This window comes from Ctenopharyngodon idella, chromosome 22 (assembly GCF_019924925.1).
Source record: "Ctenopharyngodon idella isolate HZGC_01 chromosome 22, HZGC01, whole genome shotgun sequence".
NCBI lineage: Eukaryota > Metazoa > Chordata > Actinopteri > Cypriniformes > Xenocyprididae > Ctenopharyngodon > Ctenopharyngodon idella.
Window position 1 is genome coordinate 14,636,621 of NC_067241.1, and position 11,164 is coordinate 14,647,784.

Below are 11,164 nucleotides of genomic sequence, written 5' to 3' on the forward strand. Positions count from 1 at the left end.
AATAAAAACTAAACAATGTTTTCACAACTTTCAAAAAGATGAAAAAAATAGAGAGAGATTGATAACGGCAGTCAGTATAGAGAAAGATGTCAACTTTACCATCACTCCCATAGCCAGTGTATTAGAACAAAGTCCCTTTAAGACAAGTCATTTCACTCGGCGGCCATCTTTGAAACGCCTCTCGGGCATGCAAGTGTAGCTCCTATCTCTTTGAATGGAGAAACATCAAATCCTCTAAAGCTCTTTGCCAAGCTTTCGATTAAATTTAATATTTGAAATCACCAGTGAAATCTGACAACAACTGTCTCATAAATGTTGTTTCTGAACGCTTGAATCATGACAAAAAAAAGGCATTTTTTCAGGCTAGATCAAACTAATGGGCATGTGCAGTCCTAACTGCGCGTCTCTATTGGAAGCGCGCGTCTGACTGTTTCTATAGGAACCGGAGCTTCTAAAGGCCGCTGCAGTGACACGATAACTTTACCAATAGGCGGTTGGCTCTTATTTAGAAGGCGGGACTTATTCCGCCATATTGCGTGTTGCACATTCCCCCATTCAAAACAATACGAGTGACACGTCTTGTGTTATTCTATAGTCTTTGATTAGAATCACCCTCACAGCAGCTTTAACTAGTTTTTTTGTAATTTGATGAAAAGGTAATACAGTACTAAGTATAGAGTTATAAATGTACATACTTTTTTTTTTTTTTTTAAATAAAATAAAATATAAAAAACTTTTAAGATTTACGTTAAAACGCGTCATCACAGTCTGTGAAAAGGGTCCATTGGGCGGGTTTTGTTGTGAAGACCTGGCAACCGTGGCGTGCGCGCGTGTGTGTCGAAATAACCTGTTCATTTGCAGTAAATACTTCATTTGCACATGCTGTGTGTGTTTTTGTTTTAATATATGATAGTCAGAGATAGTCTCCGGGCCCCGCATCTTATTTGAGAAATAAACAACAATAAATAAAGAATCCCCCGTGGAGAGAGTCTTTGTCAGACTATGAATGCAGAAGATCTCGAGGGCAGAAATATCCACACAGATATTAAATCAAGCGGTCTCACGCTTCTCGAGACAAATGTTAACAGCACTTTAGTGCAAAGCCATTCCGCTGTACGGTGTCAACAGATGCAAACAATTTACGCAGTCATAAAAACCACCTGCTTTTTTATCCTCTGGTCATTTCTGCATAGAATGAACTTTAATCCAGCCTCATAAATATGCCTTCAGACTCCAGTAATGGTCGTTTCTTTACAGAGATCTTATTGGCTGAGACGAGAATGTATATATTTTGATTGTGTATGCATGCAAGCCTGATTTAATGAGTATTATGATAAAACATTTTAAGCACTGATATATATTCAGACAAGCATCGATATATAAGCATGACAATAACCCAAGTACAATAATAAAGGTTGTGATGTGTTTTATATGGTCAGAATGACTTTAATGTATGCACAGAAACTGACTTTAAAAATCTTCCCCATCCTAAGAAATAGTCACTATAGAGTGAAGTCTGTGACAATTAGCCCCAATCCCTGCATATTTTATTATTTTTTGTATAGTTTGTAACACATGTCATGTCTGCAGCAGCGTTTGAGATGGATCTTTCGTCCTTGACCACTGAGACACATATTTATGGTGCTGTGAGCAAAGTGCGGAGGAAATGAGACGCTACACAGGCCTGCATGATACTCCCTTGCTGCCCTGAAGTTGTTTTACTGCTCGCTGCAGTCGGTCATCCGCAGACACGACGCCTCTTCACCGCTGGAGGGCGCGCGCGTGTCTGTTTCTCGGTCGTTCAGGGTCAAATCGTGTTCCTGGTCTGTAACCAAAAGGCAAAGCTCAAAAAAGAACGAAAGTTTTCATTTGTGCGTTGGACTTTTTTCATCTCTTTCTTCTTTTAAAATATTGATATTGATAAGTTTTTTAATTTAAAAAATACGTATATATCATTATCATATTAAATAGGCTATTTACAATATGTATTAATGTTTAATTTGATAAAGTATTTTGTAATTTATAAAGAATATTGACATAAAAATTATAAAATGTATATATATATATATATATATATATATATTAATTTTACAAAAAAATATATACAGTAAATATATAAATTAGAAACTAATTTAACCAAATTATTGTAATACAACATATATAAAATATTAAAATTATATATATAATTATATACATACATATTTATATATTTATATATATATATATATATATATTTATGTATAGACATAGTTTATTTATTTATTTATAATAGATAGATAGATAGATAGATGAATAGATTAATAAATAATCCATATATTCCAGTCATAATCCTATTCTATCATAATATCTATATATTATACATAGTTACTTCAGCAGTAACCTTTAAATAAAAGTTTTATATATATATATATATATGTAAAATATGAATTACTCTACATGTATATATTAAAATATCAAATAAATCTAATGTATATATATATATATATATATATATATATATAATCAGATAATTTAAAAAAATAAAATATAAATAACTTTAAATGTATACATATAAATATATGTGTATATATATATTAAAATAATCAATTAAATGCATTATGTATTATATTACAATACATCAGCATTATATGTGTGTGTGTGTGTGTGTGTATATATATATATATATATATATATACACTGGTAGTGTATAATTTAAATGATATAAATTAATAATTAATAATTATATAAATAAATTAATATATATATATATATATATATATATATATAAATATATAAAATATAAATTAATATAAAAAACAAACTAATCATATATATATATATATATATATATATGATTAATTTGTTTTTTATAAAATTATAAAATTTTATATATATATTTGTCATACCAAATATATAAAATATAAAATTTGGTATGACAAAAAAGCCCAAGATGTCCTCATTAACATACAGCAGGTCTTGAAACAAATAGACCACATCATAACATGTTTTCAGAAGTATTAGCAAAAACAAACACATGTCGACTCCAGTGCACAACAATGCATTGCTGGCTGTCAGGAGGTTATAACATTAGTCACCCTGATGTCCCACGTTCACTCCTGCTCACGTCCCTTGCAGCACTGAACACAGAGAGATGGAGATCTGCCCTCTCCGATGACTCTTGGTGGGCGGCTGTGTGTTCACGGCCGCTGTGTGTTCGTGCCACTGGCGCAAAAACCTGCGCAGAGTGGGAACGACTCCCACATCCCACCACAAAACCTTGAAGGCGCTCTGTCATCGTGTATCATCTGTCTTCATGAGATATTTGATTGTGTGCCACCTTTTATTTACCCACATGTTAATCCTCTGGGTTTAAACCAGGAATTACATAAATTCAATCCAGGCAAAAACAAACATTAGTCAGCATGCAAAGGCTGTTTTATGAGATATAAATATATCGGAGAGTCATATAAGTCTTTTATCTATGAACTTTTTATCACTATAACAGTGTGTTTACAGTGTCCGTGAAGTTAGTGAAACTTTCTTCCACATGATAGGAAATACAGCTGTGTTGACCTCACACATTTCCATCTGTTGTTTTCGAGTATCAGCACATGTTTGTATTTTAAAATTGGCCCAAAAAGTTTTTGGAGCCATGCTTAAGAGTGTTTGAATGCCATTAAATTAGATCCAGGGTTTCATTAATTTGCATTTGAGCTCAGATACAGATTCTTGCTTTCATATTTTATCATCTAATAATAATAACGGAAGTTGTGATAGTCTTTTCTTGCCTATTGTGATGTATATCCGTGTGAAACTGCTTCTCGAACGAGAACAAATGTAGGGCGGGACTTGTGGAATTGATTGGATGGTTGTGGTTTGCTATTGGTGGCTCTCATCTGAGTGACAGGTTGCCCCGCCCTCATCATCAGAGAACAGAAGAGATGTCGCTGCAAGAAGGAGGAGAAGTTATTTTGATTCAAGATAAATCATTTATCATAAATACTAAAATATTTATTAAAAAAAACAAGAATTTACCATTTTGATTTCATGGTAACTTTAAGTGTCCATATACTTTTTAGAGCTACTTTTCCATGCATGACACATGGTATTTCCAGCAGCATGTATATACTGTATAGATGAGTATGAAATTATGACCATTTGACTTTGTGCTGCGTCACTTTCCTCTGAGCCAAGAACAGATTAGCTGTTCTATTCCCAGAAAACAGCAACTCAGATTGGGATTAGCCCCATCCAGGGGCTGTAAGGAAATGGATCGGAAAAGCCAGTCAGTGGGATTCCTTAACATGGATCCTCCAATATTAGGTCAGCACCTTTAGTGGGGCAAACTGCTGTGCATTTATGCATAAGTCAATTGTGTGTGTGTTTTTTTTTTAAATGGTTAAAGGGGACCTATTATGCCCCTTTTCACAAGATGTAATATAAGTCTCTGGTGTCTCCAGAATGTGTCTGTGAAGTTTCAGCTCAAAATACCCCACAGATCATTTATTATAGCTTGTCAAATTTGCCCCTATTTGGTTGTAAGCAAAAATACACTGTTTTTGTGTGTGTCCCTTTAAATGCAAATAAGCTGCTGCTCCCCGCCCCCTTTCCAGAAGAGGGCGGAGCTTTAACAGCTCACGCTTTGGTTGCTCAACAACAACAAAACTGGAGAATCTCACGCAGCCAAAATGAGGATTGTCAGTAACGGTGTTCAGCCTTACATTGTTCAAACCGGAGTCGACACTGATGGAGAGACTCAGGAAGAAGTTACAACTTTTAGAACGAAACTGGACGTTTCTGAATGGTTAGAGGATAAATTTATGTAGTTGCTGTGGAGTTGATTCAACTCATCCACTAGCATGTGCCGTCATGTTAATCTTTTGTGCAAATCCAGTGTTGAATTGACCCTCGTTTGTGAAGCAGTCCGGCGTAAAATGTCAGCATGACAACAACACTCTACTACAACAACTCTTCCTCTTCTCTAAAGCAGCCCAACGTGGCCACACCCCCTTTGTTGCGTGTTCTCGGGGGCGGGGTTTATGTACATTTTAGGGAAGAAGCTTGTTGTAGTCCCTACTGTTTGTTGTAGTCCTTAAAAAGTGATTTCTGTAAAAGAAAATATCTCCCTTTGCATTGAACTTTGAGTGTCGTAACTTTGCAGATGTTGTTTATGCTCAAACAGCAACATTACACACTAACTAAAGTTAAAAAAGTGAAATCATAATCAAGGACCCCTTTAAGTGAACTTTTTGTGGAAGAAAAAAACACTTTAAACTCTCTGTACTTTATTTATCTAACAACACTATCTATCTATCTATTATGACATACAGTAATTACCAGACATTGTTACACAGTCTGGTGTATATTCTGAGAATATATCAAGTCTGCTTTTTAAAAGCTTTCAGCCGAAGACGCGCCGGTCACGTGGGTGTCTGGCGGTCAGGCGACGCTGTGGCACGTGCCAGCTGAGACAGACTAGTTGGGATTTTAGAAGTGGGTCAGATCTGTCAGCCGACACAAACTGTTCTGGGACATCGTGTCCTGCCCGTCTCTGTTCTGTCTGCGTCGCTCGGGTCATGACCACCAAATGACCATTACTGGCTCACCTCTGTATCACTCCTCAAACTGATCTTCTTGTACACCAGGGTTACGAGTCAAATAGTTATTAATCAAAATAAATCTTTATATATTATTTACATCATCATACCTTTAAACTTAACAATTTCAGTTACACACACTGTAGATAAAGACCTATATATATGTATATGCAGAATTAAAAATATGAAAATATCATAAAATATGAACATTAAAAATAAAATTAAATGTAATTGAAATAAATTTGTTAAGTTTAAAAGAATGATGATGTTACATGCGAATAAAAGCGTAAATTAAATCTGTTCATCATATAAAGCGACTGCTTCATGAAGCTTCTGAGCTTTATGAATCTTCTGTTTCAAATTAGTGATTCAGATCTCCTATCAAACGGCTAAACTGCTGAAATCACATGATTTTGGCGCTCCGATTCACTGATTCGATTCGTAAAGCTCCGAAGCAGTGTTTTGAAATCGGCCCATATAGATATTGTTGAAAAGTCTTTATTTTGTTTTTTTTGGCGCACAAAAAGTATTCTTGTCGCTTTATAATATCAAGATCCACTGAACTCACATGAACTGTTTCAAAAATGTTTTTAGTACCTTTATGGACCTTGAGAGTTTGAATGGCTTTGCTCTCAATAGAGGCCTCATTGAGCCATCGGATTTCATCAACAATATCTTAATTTGTGTTCAGATGAACGAAGGTCTTACAGGTGTAGAACGACATGAGGGTGAGTAATAAATGACATTATTTTCATTTTTGGGTGAACTAACCCTTTAAGGGCTATGGGTTTTTTCTATGGCCCTGCTTTTCCACATGACCACATTCTTTATATGCAATAAACCATCTTATCAGTTGGTCATGGTCACTGAGGCCCTTCTTGCCCAAGGTCCACAGACCCCAGAGTAAGTTTTAAAGATTATTTGTTAAATATAACAAATAATTGTGTCTGATTTGTCATTACAATATAATATAATTGATTATAAAATGAATTAAAAATGAAATTAAATGTAAAGTTAAGCTTAAAAGTAAAGGTCAGTTCCTCAGAATGGACAATTTTGTCCCCAATAAAGTTTTATGAAAAGTTAGTGTACTTTTTATAAGGAGACAAAAGTGTTGTTGAAAAACTGAAGCAAACATCAACAAAAAAATGTATAGCTATATAGCCTACATACAGAGTTTCATATTATCCAAACACAGATGTACATGAAATTTCGACTTTTTAATGGATCCCCAAGTCTGGTCCTTTATGAGTGACTCTCTCGGAGTGAAAGGAGTGTCATCCATTAGTTTTTACCTCTTCAGCTCTCCGCACTTCTCGCGCACCTCAAAGCTTCGGCTCTTTTGTGATAGTGGCGGTGACTCAACATGAGACTGATGTCTGTCGTCCTCTAGAAGCTCATTAAAAGGGAAGGTGGACTGATGTTTATTATGTTTTTGTGCATTTCAAGCCACATCTGTTTATAAAAGAGATCAATGCTGGTCCTTTTAGTTACTGAGAGAGAAACACAAATACTGTATGTTCTTAATGTGTTGATGGAGTCTTTTGTGATGGTGACATTAAGGACGATGAGAAGAAAGTCTCTTTCGCTCCCAAAGCATCCACCTTTCCGATCTCTTTCTCCCTGTATTTCTTAACTCACAATGCAAAGTAAATGAGAGACTAAATACAAAGGATCTCCCGAGGTTTCCTGGCAGTATTGAACTCAATGAGATTAATTACATTCAGAGTCCGATTCTCCTGCTTCTTCATAAAGCACGTACAGAGAACGAGAGCTAATGATTCACACGAACCTTCACAATCATGAATAAATCCAATTAATTTGACATTTAGCCAGATAATGAAGACCGCGGAGGATCTCAGTGATGAATAACACAACAAAAAGAGTTTAAAGTCACGCTCATCAACAAGATGGATGTGGGGAATCATCTTATTCTGATATGTTCGTTTCATCTTCTGTTTTACCAACACGAACCAGAAATGTGTTCCTTTTAAGTCATACAATGCTATCATTTATTATTTAGCATTATCTTTAATATTAAATTCACACAATAAAGTTTTCATGTAAAAAACTATCAAGGTCTGTTTATGTCTCCAGAGTAAAAATATAAAAGAAAAAGGTAATTGTGAAAGTTTAAAATAAACTTTGTAGTGAATAAATACTACTTTTATTCAATGAGGATGAATTAAAATTGATCAAAAGTGACAGAAAAGACGTTTATAATGTTACAAAAGATTTCTATTTCAAATAAATGCTGTTCTTTTGAAGTTTCTATTCATCAAAGAAGGTTCAATGGGGTTCTATATAAAACTCTATGGTTCTTGACTCAATTTTAAAGAACGCTTTATGCCAAAAAGAAAAGGTTGTATATAAGGAGAACTGTCTTAAATGATTTTAAAATACTTTCATGTTTAACAGAAAGTTATTTCAGTGTTTTTTGTAGTGATAAAGTATGTTTACAAGCTGTTTTAATTCATAAAATTTAATTAATATGATCACATGATGGGAACCCCTAAAAGATTCTATATATGAAGTGCCTGATGGAACCCTTTAAGGTTCCAAATAGAACCTTTTGTTCTAAGAATGTATCTTGGTTTCCACAACGAAGCAGCACAAGTGTTTTCAACTGATAATAATCAGAAATGTTTCTTGAGCAGCAAATCAGCATATTAGAATGATTTCTGAAGGATCATGTGACACTGAAGACTGGAGTAATGGAGTAAAATATGGGTAAAATGATAAATAATATTGCTGTTTATCATCTAAATTCCTTAATTAGATGTCAGAAACACCAAATAAACCACCTGAACAGCATACGTAACATTTTCAGAAGTTTCAGGGCAGCGTGACACTACCAGACAAGAGCGAGAAACATTTCATTCACACATCTGCCGTGATGTGCTGCAGTCGTCATGGTAATAACACCATCCAATCGCAGAAGCTCTGAAAGGAAAAGTACATCATTGTGCTCTAGCACTTCCTGTCCTTGCAGAGTATAGAGCATTTGGCACGCAAAAAAACGTCTCACTTCCACTTTAGTGTGCATGTGATTTTTGTGTTTACCTGCTCAGTTTCTGCAGATCTCCTGACAATTCATCATTTCAGGACACTGTTAGAAATAAAGGTTTTGTGTTCAGTTTTGTACTGAGATGTTGTATGGTGACTTCGTGTCTGAAGCGCCTACTCATAATAACATAAAATACAAGGACAAGTGCTGCTACACGTGTTTTCTGTAGCTTCAGACTCTTATAAGTTGAAATGCTCATATTTGTTGGTGTGTGTGTGTTTGTTGGGTGGTGCTATAGATATGTTCAGTTCATCTGTCATTATCAGTCTCCACCCATGTGTGTAAATGGCGTGTTTCATTCTTATGGTTCAGCCGCTCTATCTATGTTAAAGACAGACCGGGCCGCTCTATAGGATCTGTTTCCTGCTCTCTCTCTCTCTCTCTCTCTCTCTCTCTCTCTCTCTCTCTCTCTCTCTCTCTTTCTCTCTCAAGGAGAACACAATGTCCTCTTTCTGTATCTGATCATGGTGTATTTTCTTTGCAGTGTTTAGTCCATACATGACATATCCTAATTGACATTCATTCGCTCATTCATTTCAGATGTTTTATGCTAAATCCATTCCATGTTGAAAAATATGATCTAAACAGAGTAGAACAAATGTAATTTCAAAATAAAATGAAAAATAATTTCAATATTCATTGTTTGAAATAAATGATTTATAGAAAATTGAAATGATATATATATATATATACACTGTATTATATTTGTGTGCATTTTATTGTTTGTTTAATGGGCTCTAAGCAACGAGAATTCTGATGTATTTAATTATATAGTTATAAAATTACATTTATATATTAAAATGATTACATGTGAAATATGATCTAGACAAATTATATGTCAAAAATATGTGTGCAAATGTATGTAGACAGACAGACAGACAGATAGATATTCTAATTTCTTTCTTTCTTTCTCTGCTGGTAGATGCCATAAACATGCATCTTTCTCTATTTACAGCCAGAATAATCTTGTATTCTGACTAAAACTTTTTGCAAGCAACATAGTGTCAAACACTTCTTCATAGTCCAGTTGATACAGTGTGAATGCTAATGATGGCTCTCTCCAGGTATTACAGAACCTCCTTGACTTTATTACACAACTGACCTCTAAGGCCATTAGCTGCATTTACATGTGCTTGACCCGTCACTTCAAAACTGATTATAACGGATTAGGATTCATCACGCACTACTGACATACTTTAACAGACCCTTTACCACAATGTGGACCTCATGAGTGACCTTTCACTGAGCTCGAATTATGAGACCATTACGTGATGATGCCGTCACTGAACATGCAGTTTCATGAGTCTCAAGTCAGTCATGTATTAAACAGAAGCTCACCACAAAGTCACGTCATGCTGCGCAAGGATTTGCGTAGGTTAATTAGGCGTTTATACAGGCCAATGGTGAAAAACAAAGACTAGAAAGTTTGACAGAAATCTCCTGTGACGTTTATGAGAAGTCAAGTGAACCTTAAAATAAATTTGGATAAAATCCAAAGGCAATTCTAAACTCGATTATTTTTTCGAATTTGCCAAATGTGATCAAGTTGGAAATGATAATTATGGCTAATATTCTGATAATAATATAATATAATATAATACAATATAATATTCTGATAACCTGATAATACATAACAATCAAGAAATATTTATTTCTATTTCTTTATTTCAAGAAAACTAGACTATTAAAAGACGTCTTAAATAATGAGTCAAAAAAAGTTGAAATTATGAGATACTGAGTCATAATTATTACATAGCAAGTAGAAATTAGGAGGTAAAAAGTAGAAACTATGACATACTAAGTCATAATTATGAGATTAAAAGTAAAAAAATATGACAAAATGCAAAATTATGATATAAAGTACAAATCAGGAGATAAAAATTAAAATAAGTCATAATTATTACATAATTCAAAATTTGAATTAAGAGATAAAATGTATAAATTATGACACAAAAAGTCAAAATTATGACATAAGAAGTAGAAATTAGGAGAGAAAAAAATTCTAAATTATTACATAAAGTCATAATTATGACGAAAATGTAAAATGATGACAAAAGTTGAAATTAGGTGAGAAAATCAAAATTATGACATGCTAAGTCATAATTATGAGATTTAATTATCACTTTAAGTCATAATTACAACATAAAACTGCAAAATTATGACAAAAGTAGAAATTAGGAGATAAATTCATCATTATGACTAGAAATTATGACATACCAAGTCATAATTTTCATATAAAAAGTTAAATAAAACAGAAATAGAGAATAACGGTGAAATTTATGATAGTCATTATGATACGAAAAGTTATAGTAAAAATTAGTTGATCAAAATCATAAGTATGACAAAAAAGTCAAAATTATGACATACAAATTAAAACCTGATAATAAATAATAATCAAGACAGAAATATTTATTTCTATTTCTTTATTTCAAGAAAACAAGAGGCTACATCCATTTAAGAAAGATCGCTTTGCAAAAACATCAAATGGCTCATAGCATCACAAACCAAACCCAGTTCAATA